At 35.2% G+C, this 8224-nt stretch overlaps 1 long non-coding RNA gene across 1 annotated transcript; it reads right to left on the bottom strand.

The window, feature by feature from the left end:
• Window positions 1-1189: 1189 nt before the first annotated feature.
• Window positions 1190-6707, bottom strand: LOC109449689 (uncharacterized). Its single transcript, XR_002137742.2, has 3 exons — window positions 5782-6707; window positions 4394-4461; window positions 1190-1845 (listed from the first exon to the last, which is right to left on the bottom strand). It is a non-coding gene; the product is annotated as an uncharacterized LOC109449689 (long non-coding RNA).
• Window positions 6708-8224: the final 1517 nt, after the last annotated feature.

Raw genomic sequence — 8224 nt, 5'->3', positions numbered from 1 at the left:
AGTAGTCTTTGGTCACGTTTGTAAGCAGCACCAGGGAGAGCTCCCTGCTTATGGTAACTCTCTATGTGCTTGAAATGAATGGTCTGTTCAACTACGGCTGTCAGCTAGACACCATTCAGATGGTAATCTATCTGACAGCACAGGTCTCAGGCCTGTAGTCAGGTCCCAATCCTCAGTGGATGAGGCTCCATTCTCATATATCTAAACATTATTGGGATACATGATCCAGGTTTATTCGGGGCTTGGGTTAGAAGATTAATTTGGGGGAACAGATTTTCCTAAAGACATTTACTATTTAGGTGACTATGAAAATAATCTAATAGTTTTTTTTAATGATTCAAAAGGCATTTTAGGATCTTATTAAGTCATAGGTTTATTAATGTGGACATTGCCGTTTAGACGTTCAGGAACAACTGCTAAGGGAAACTGCTAATCGATCTGTTGTTGTATTCCAGAATCATTATTATTTTGAATTACATGTTCTAGGCACAAAGACCACCAGGGAACACTGTGCAATCCCTTATCTATTTCACACAATTGAAAAGGAATAGATGAAATATTTGTTCAGTTTCAAGTTACAAACTAGTCGGTCAGTACATGTAACTTAAGAATAAGTGGGAAAAAAGTGAACAGTATTCGTAAACAAATGCAAAAATGTAAAAGGCCAGTGTTGAGTATCATGTATAATTATCCCCTTGTCTACATGGCAGTGTGAAACTCCTTAGCATCTCTGCTCACAAAAGAAGACAAGGTTTCTGTGTTATATTTCCTCTGAACAACTACAGCTCCCTTTCTGAATACATCTGACATACGCTCTGTATCATTTCAGTGCTCACCATACCTTGTTGTCAAGGAAGCGGACATCAGCATACTTAGGAAGTAGTGAAAAGAAATCTGTGAAAGAACAGAAGCATATTGTATATTGTGTGGGCAAGAGTTCCTTTCTCTAAAGGAGAACTTGATGAGTTTCCAATGTTAATGAATCAAACCCAAATTCATTGCAAAGCATGAAATCTGAGCATGACAGATAAGATGCTACAAATAATGCTCACTGATGGCAGAATAAAAACAAGAATGAGTTAGCCTTATATTTACAGATAGATTTATTGCATAATATAGTCATTATACCCTACATAACGCATGCTATGTCTACACAGGAAATTTAATAAACTGGCTTAATTTAGTCAGTTAGATAGTTAGATATCTTTTTAAAAAGGTAAAACATGTATATAAGCAGTTGACTAAATGCAATTAATTTATTTCAAGTTGTAAATTGATTTGCTTGGGGGATGTGTTTTTGTTAAAGTCAATATATTGAAATGATTTAAGAACTCAGCTTCTATGTCAAATATCCTTGTAATCAAATTGCAGCTAACTTCCAAAGGGAGAAAAAAAGGTGGTAAATTCAGAGGGATTTAAATGAAAATCATTTAATGAGGGATTATTTACAGATGTGGGAAAGTTGAAAGAAACAATAAGGAATGGTGAAGAACCCAGGGATTAGCATAAATGGAAAGCATAAATGGAAGCTGTAGCACAAATACTACCCCACAAGAACTCAAGAAACAGTATTACCAGAATTTGGTGAAAGTGGAAAGAGCACCACAGGGGAACTACAGCTGTAGAGAGAAGCAGACTCTATGGAGTAAGGCAAGAAGGGAGCAGGGAGTAACAGTAGGGTAGGGAAAAATAACATCATTTCTCTCTTCTTTCACCCTGAAGACTCCTGCTGAGATCTTCCTTTAGAAGCCAACCAGAAAGAAGCCAGGGGAAAAAGAGAGCCTAGATGATGCAGTTTAAATAGTTCATTCAGGCTCCCAAAGCAGGGCAGAGTGGAAAATTGATCTAGGGAGGCAAATGGAAAATGATATCCATCATAATCAACTTATTAACTCTATTACCAGTGACGTGTTACTTAACCTATGTTTCTGTTTCATCATCTCTAAAATATAGTTTAAAATAGTATCTTTCTTATAAGGATATTGTGGAAATAATGTATGAAAATGGCTAGAAAATTGTAACAACTCAATAAACCTTACCGATTATTGTTTTTCCACATCAGCTTTTTCATGAAAAATGTCAAAGTACTCATACCATGAGATGTGGAAAGAGTAACTTGAGAAGTTGAAAATTTAGAAGCTATTCAAAACATCAAGGCCTAAATATATATAACAATGTTAACATTAAAAAGAACATTATCAAATATATGGTGATGGAAGGAGAACTGACTCTGGGTGGTGAACACACAATGGGATTTATAGATGATGTAATACAGAATTGTACACCTGAAATCTATGTAATTTTACTAACAATGTCACCCCAATAAATTTTAAAAAAAGAACATTAGTTTGACACTTCTTACATTCTTCAAAAGAGAAAATACTTCTTAAATTATAAAAAGGAATTCTTTCTTAGTGGTACAATGAGTAAACATAGTCTCTAGCATTCATCTCCCTGTACCAGAGACATCAGTTCTTTCATATTCATAGCTAGTGTGGTCTGTAGACAGAAGAAAAGCTCCCCCAAAATGCCCATGTCCTAATCCTCAGAACATGTGAATATGTTACCTTACATTGCAAAACAAAACACAACAAAACAATGAAAACAAAACTGCTGATGAAGTTAAGGATTTTGAAATGAAGAGATCATCCTGGATTATCTAGGTTCCTTAAGAGAGGGAGCCATGAGCATCAGAATAGAGGAGATGTGATGACAGAAGTAGAGGCTGAAGTGATCAGAGGAAGGGATGTGAGTCAAGGAATGTGTCTATCTCTAGAAGCTGGGAAAAGTAAAGAAATGGATTCTCCCGTAGAGCCTTCAGAAGCAATGGAGCCCTTCAGACACCTTGAATTTAAGACTTTTGACCTTCAGAACTATAAAATAATAAATTTGTGTTATTTTAAGCCACTAAATTTATGGCAATTTGTAACAGCAGATAAAAGATACCAATACAAGGTCTGTGCTAATTGTTTCTCTCTGACTCCTCAGATCTATTTTCCACCCTTCTTAGTCTTGATCTGTGCCACAAGAGGCTAACCTTTGGCTTCTAGCAGACATCAATGAATGGAAGGCAGGAGCAGGCAATAGGAGGGCTGAGAGAGAGAGGCTAAAGTATTTATCCCTTCGCGACCCGCAGATCACTGCCGTTTTGACGGTTGATGGTGTTTTCCTATAGACCCCACTCGTAATAGGCACACTCCCTTCCACAGCTTCCAGGACCTATGCCTACAGGTGGGAACAACTCCCCACTGTTGCTAGTCCCAATGCTGCACTATCCCGGTGGGTTCCCTTAACCCAGGCTACACTTCCCTAAGTAGTCCCTTCATTAATAATTCTCCAGTTAAGCCCTTAAAGAGAGTGCCATCTCTTTGCTGCCAGTAAACTGTCTGATTCAACACAGAATATCTTTTTCATAACTATATTTTCCTTCAATTGCATAAGAAAGTTTAAGACAGTATAATAGCCTCTCAGTAATTCAAATTTTAATTTGTTCATCTTTCAACTTGACTTATAACAGTCCCCACTTTAGAAAAACTGAATCCTCGCACATTTAAACAACCAAAAAACACATTTATGATGGTTATTCAAATTTACATACAAAAAAAATAACAGTTACAAACATACCTTCAAAGATCAAAAATTGTGTTTTAGGCTCTTTTAAAACTAATTAGTAAAGGTAGAAAGAATAGAGAGAGACACTTTTCATGAAGTGATACAATTCACTGCAATTTTGAAAGTCAATTAGATATAATAGATCATTACAAGAATAAATACATGGTAAATAGAATTTAATTTAAAAAATGTATCTGCCCATTAGAAGCACACTTGTTTTGTTTATAGTCTATCAAAACTATTACTATGGCTGCTCTTAGAAATTACATCAATGCAATGCCAATATCTGGATTGATCAGAAATATGTAGTCAATCTTCAGGAGATTTGATATAATATGGAAAATAAATATCCCAAATGACTGATATCCAAAATGCATTTGTCACTTAACATCTGGCTTTTTTATACTGTATGTATAGATAGATCATCTTCATCATGCCCAGGATACTTCCCTCTGTAAGTACCTGAATTACTAATATCCATACTCCATTGAATTAGATAAATTAGGTAAAGTAATAAGCATAATTTTAAAAACCTTTCACCAGACCCCTCAAATTGGTTAAATAACTGTATTTCATGCAAATCATGAAATTCTCTCTCCATCTTGCAAATAGCAGACCCATAGATTAATTTATGCTGTGCAAGCAGATGATGAAAGATTCTGAGAAATAAAGTCAAAGTTCCCCACCAAGTGGGCTTGAGATTTCTCAGATAATTAAAACTGGTTTTGGTTACCATTATGCTACAGATTCTACCTCAACTCTTAACACTACACCCTCTTACCTCCTTATTCATGGATGAATGTCACAAAGGAGAACAGGGGACTGCAGATGACTCAATACACATTGTTCCTGGAAATGCCACAAAGAGTCTTACATATAGAGACACAATAATGTCAGTTCTACATTCTCACTGAAACAAAGATGCAAGAGCAGGCTTCACTCTATAGATAATGCATATTTTTTAAAAGCCTCAAATCAAAGGATTGTGAAAATATAAAACTAATAAATATGCACATTAAGATTATAACTCTAGCACTAGCATTTAGCTGTAAAATAGGTTCCTATCTCTACAGGCATACTAAGAGCAGAAAACGTTTATGCTCATATTGTCTGCACTAATCACTTGTTTAAACCCTGGTACTTGTTAGTAAAACATAATGTGCTTGAAGTCACAAGTATGTGTGAATACTTGCACTTTCAAGGTCAATTTAACATTTTTACCAATATTGTAATAAATAATTTGTACTCTACAAGAGAACTAAGATGGGACTCTAATTAATGTGTATGGTAATTGGTCTGTCTTTAGTATAAGATATTAGCCCTTCTTTCACTTGATAGGTACTATATTATAATATGTGTGGAGTCAACATTATAATGCTATAATATTATATTACACATTATGTCATGGATAGTACTTATAAAATCTATGCAAAATATTAATGAATATGTTATTAGTATTTATTTGCTATATATATACTATGTGTATATATATGTGTATATATATATATATATATATATATATATATATATATATATATATATATGAAATATTTTCCCGGCATCTCTAAAAAGTAATAAAGCTATAAATTTCTGCATAGCTAGAAAAATATATAATCGTCAGCAATTAACTAGCAATTAAATCTTTATTGTATGTCCCATCCTTAAATATTTTGTCATTTGAACAGAAACGTATCTATTACATTCTTCCTAATGCTACTACTGTGGTTACTACCAGTAATAATAACGAGTAATAATAATAATAATAATGCAGTTATACTGCTGTAACTACAATGCCTATAGAACCAATCTACTTTATACAAGTATTTACAAATTAGTTTTATATCAATTATTATTTTCACATCAAACTTTAATACTGAAATACAATCTTTAATAGAGGCATGCATTGTGTGTAATAGGAAAGGAAAATGAGATTTATTTGTGTCTCATGTACCTCTTGCTGCTAAGACTTACACTTTACTTTCACTAAGAGTAGACTTTCCATACACAACATTATAAAATCTGCAGCAGATACCTTTAAAATGCTTTTTCTGGGTTGGTACTTGAAAACCAAACAAACTTTAGCTGATATGGGGCAGCCTCGACCCGCCAGAGGCATCAGCTGCGAGCAATGAGAGTACCTGAGTGGCCAAATAGGAATAGGGACCATACCTAGAATGGACAAACCAGGGCTGGGAGAACGTGCCGTACTGCATGAAAGTCAGATCACAATGTTTGGCACTTGATCTCAGTCAGGACCAGCAGTGGCATCCAAATTCATGGGCACAGAATTCAGAGCTTGACAGGATGCCTCAGCACACTCCTCAGGTATCCCGGCAACAGTACCATAAGAAGTGGAAGGTGCTCAAAATCCACTTGCTTCATCATTCTCCTTCTCGAGGGGTATGAATGGCCATTCCTTTTCCTTTGATGCACCCAAGGACCTGGGTATGAAGCAGCATTTCAATTTACAGACCGCGGGAGGCAAGTGGATGGAATATCTGGCAAGAAACAAGGACCAGAAAATGGAATAATGCATTTCATCACTTTTGGCTGCTAAGCTGATGGACAATAATTGCTTACTCACCTCAAGCAAGAACCTGATGTAAACGTCTTCTATGGCAGCTTTCCAGGAGTTGTGGAGACGAAAGAAGGTGCAGTACTGTGCTTACATTAGACCTTTTTCAACAACATTAAATGGAAAGATTTCTGGAAGATTCTGTTCTTTGATACTGAAACTCAATCTGAACACTCAGAGATAATTTTCAATTTCTGACTTTTTTTTTCCCCAAGATATTGCAAGTTACCTTAACTAATTTGGATAAGCAACCGACATTCCCTTTCAGACAACTAATTTTTTGTACTCAAGGCTTGTAACACTTACTTGAAAGACTAGAAATGTGAGAAATGCATATTACTCCAGCTGGAACTGCAGAATGAATTTGGAACCAGCCTCTTTCTCTAATAGAAAGATGAAAAACCAGGCTGGCTGTTAGGGTAGAATCTCACTTCCTCCAACTTTAGAGAGAAAATCATTACAGATTAGATCTGTTTTGGACGAAGGACATTTTGATTACTAGATAAGAAGGGAATCTCTGTAAATGCTAGAGGAGAGTTGAACTATTCTTCATTTTGTTTCAGTTGGAAGTATTTATTTGCCTCCCCAAAAGTTTCCCAAAATATAGCCTATTGAGATTATTTTAAAAAGATAAATATTTAGAAGGACACAACATACTCAACATATTTTTAGAAAATGTTGATATTACCATCAGCAGCTAGCTGTTTATTTCATACAATTTTGAAACAAAGAAAAATCAAGATAAATCCTACAAGTTCTAACTATTATACTGATTCTAGGAAGTGATAGTTAGCAATGTTTTCTCTATAAAAATTATGTATATTATAAACATGCTTATAGACATCTTTAAGATCTTTAGAGTAATACATACATCCTGCTTCCCCAAAAATAAGACCTAGCCAGACAATCAGCTCTAACGCATCTTTTGGAGCAAAAATTAATGTAAGACCCGGTCTTATTTCACTGTAAGACCGGTCTTATTTTACTATAAGATCCAGTCTTATATAACACAATATACTACCGGGTCTTATATTAATTTTTGCTCCAAAAGATGCGTTAGAGCTGATTGTCCAGCTAGGTCTTATTTTCGGAGAAACACGGTATATATAAAACGTGTGTGTGTGTGTGTGTGTGTGTGTGTGTGTGTGTGCCACCAATTTAGAACTTTTTCAAATAACATTGAAATATGTCTAATAAAAAAGTCTGGAATTATCAACTACATTATATAATCATATATGTAAAGTTTATATATAATCATATATATATAATCATATATATAAAGTTTGTAAGTGGTCTATCCCCAATTCAAAGCAATATGTCACCTCATTTTTATCTTTCTTTTTCTCTCACTACAGTGATTCTCTAGGTGAAAGAGAAAAGCAGCCCCTGACATGTGGGAACTATTCTGACCCTTCTGGCTGGGCCTCCTTATTGCTAGTTGTTAGGAGTTGGCCTGGCCCTCATAGCCACGGCTTGGTGTTCTCCTGTGGGACCCACCAGAGCAATCTCACAGAATATAAGCATGAGGCAAGGTTTCTCTGTGATGTAAAGAACAACACTACTTCATACAGAAATGTCAAACACCTACTGGCTAATTTAAATGATTGCTTCATCTTTACCAATTACAGCTTTATTGTCCTTTCAGTCTTCCCTCTTTCTAGAAAAGAGTAAGACACTCAATCACAGAATTATCACCATTTCCTGATAGCACCCAATCTATAGTGAGCAACTCCCATTTCTCTGAACCTTCCCTCAAATCACCCAACCAGAGAACAAACCCTCTAAATCCTTTTTAACAGCATGTTAATAAGACCCTCTGCAATTCTCCATGGTGTGCAGTCTTCCTTGCTGTAGTGAACAATAAATCCAACTTGTTTAACTACAGGTGAGCTCCTGGTGGTCTTTTGATGGAAGGCATTAGCATACATAAACATTTTACAATAACATATATATTGTATGATTCAATTTTTAATAAATACAGATGTATATATATATGTATAAATATATACATAAGGGTGTGTGTAAATGCAGAGAAAA

The sequence above is a fragment of the Rhinolophus sinicus genome, linkage group LG03 (assembly GCF_036562045.2).
Source record: "Rhinolophus sinicus isolate RSC01 linkage group LG03, ASM3656204v1, whole genome shotgun sequence".
Classification (NCBI taxonomy): domain Eukaryota; kingdom Metazoa; phylum Chordata; class Mammalia; order Chiroptera; family Rhinolophidae; genus Rhinolophus; species Rhinolophus sinicus.
This window is presented reverse-complemented; position numbering and strand designations above follow the sequence as displayed.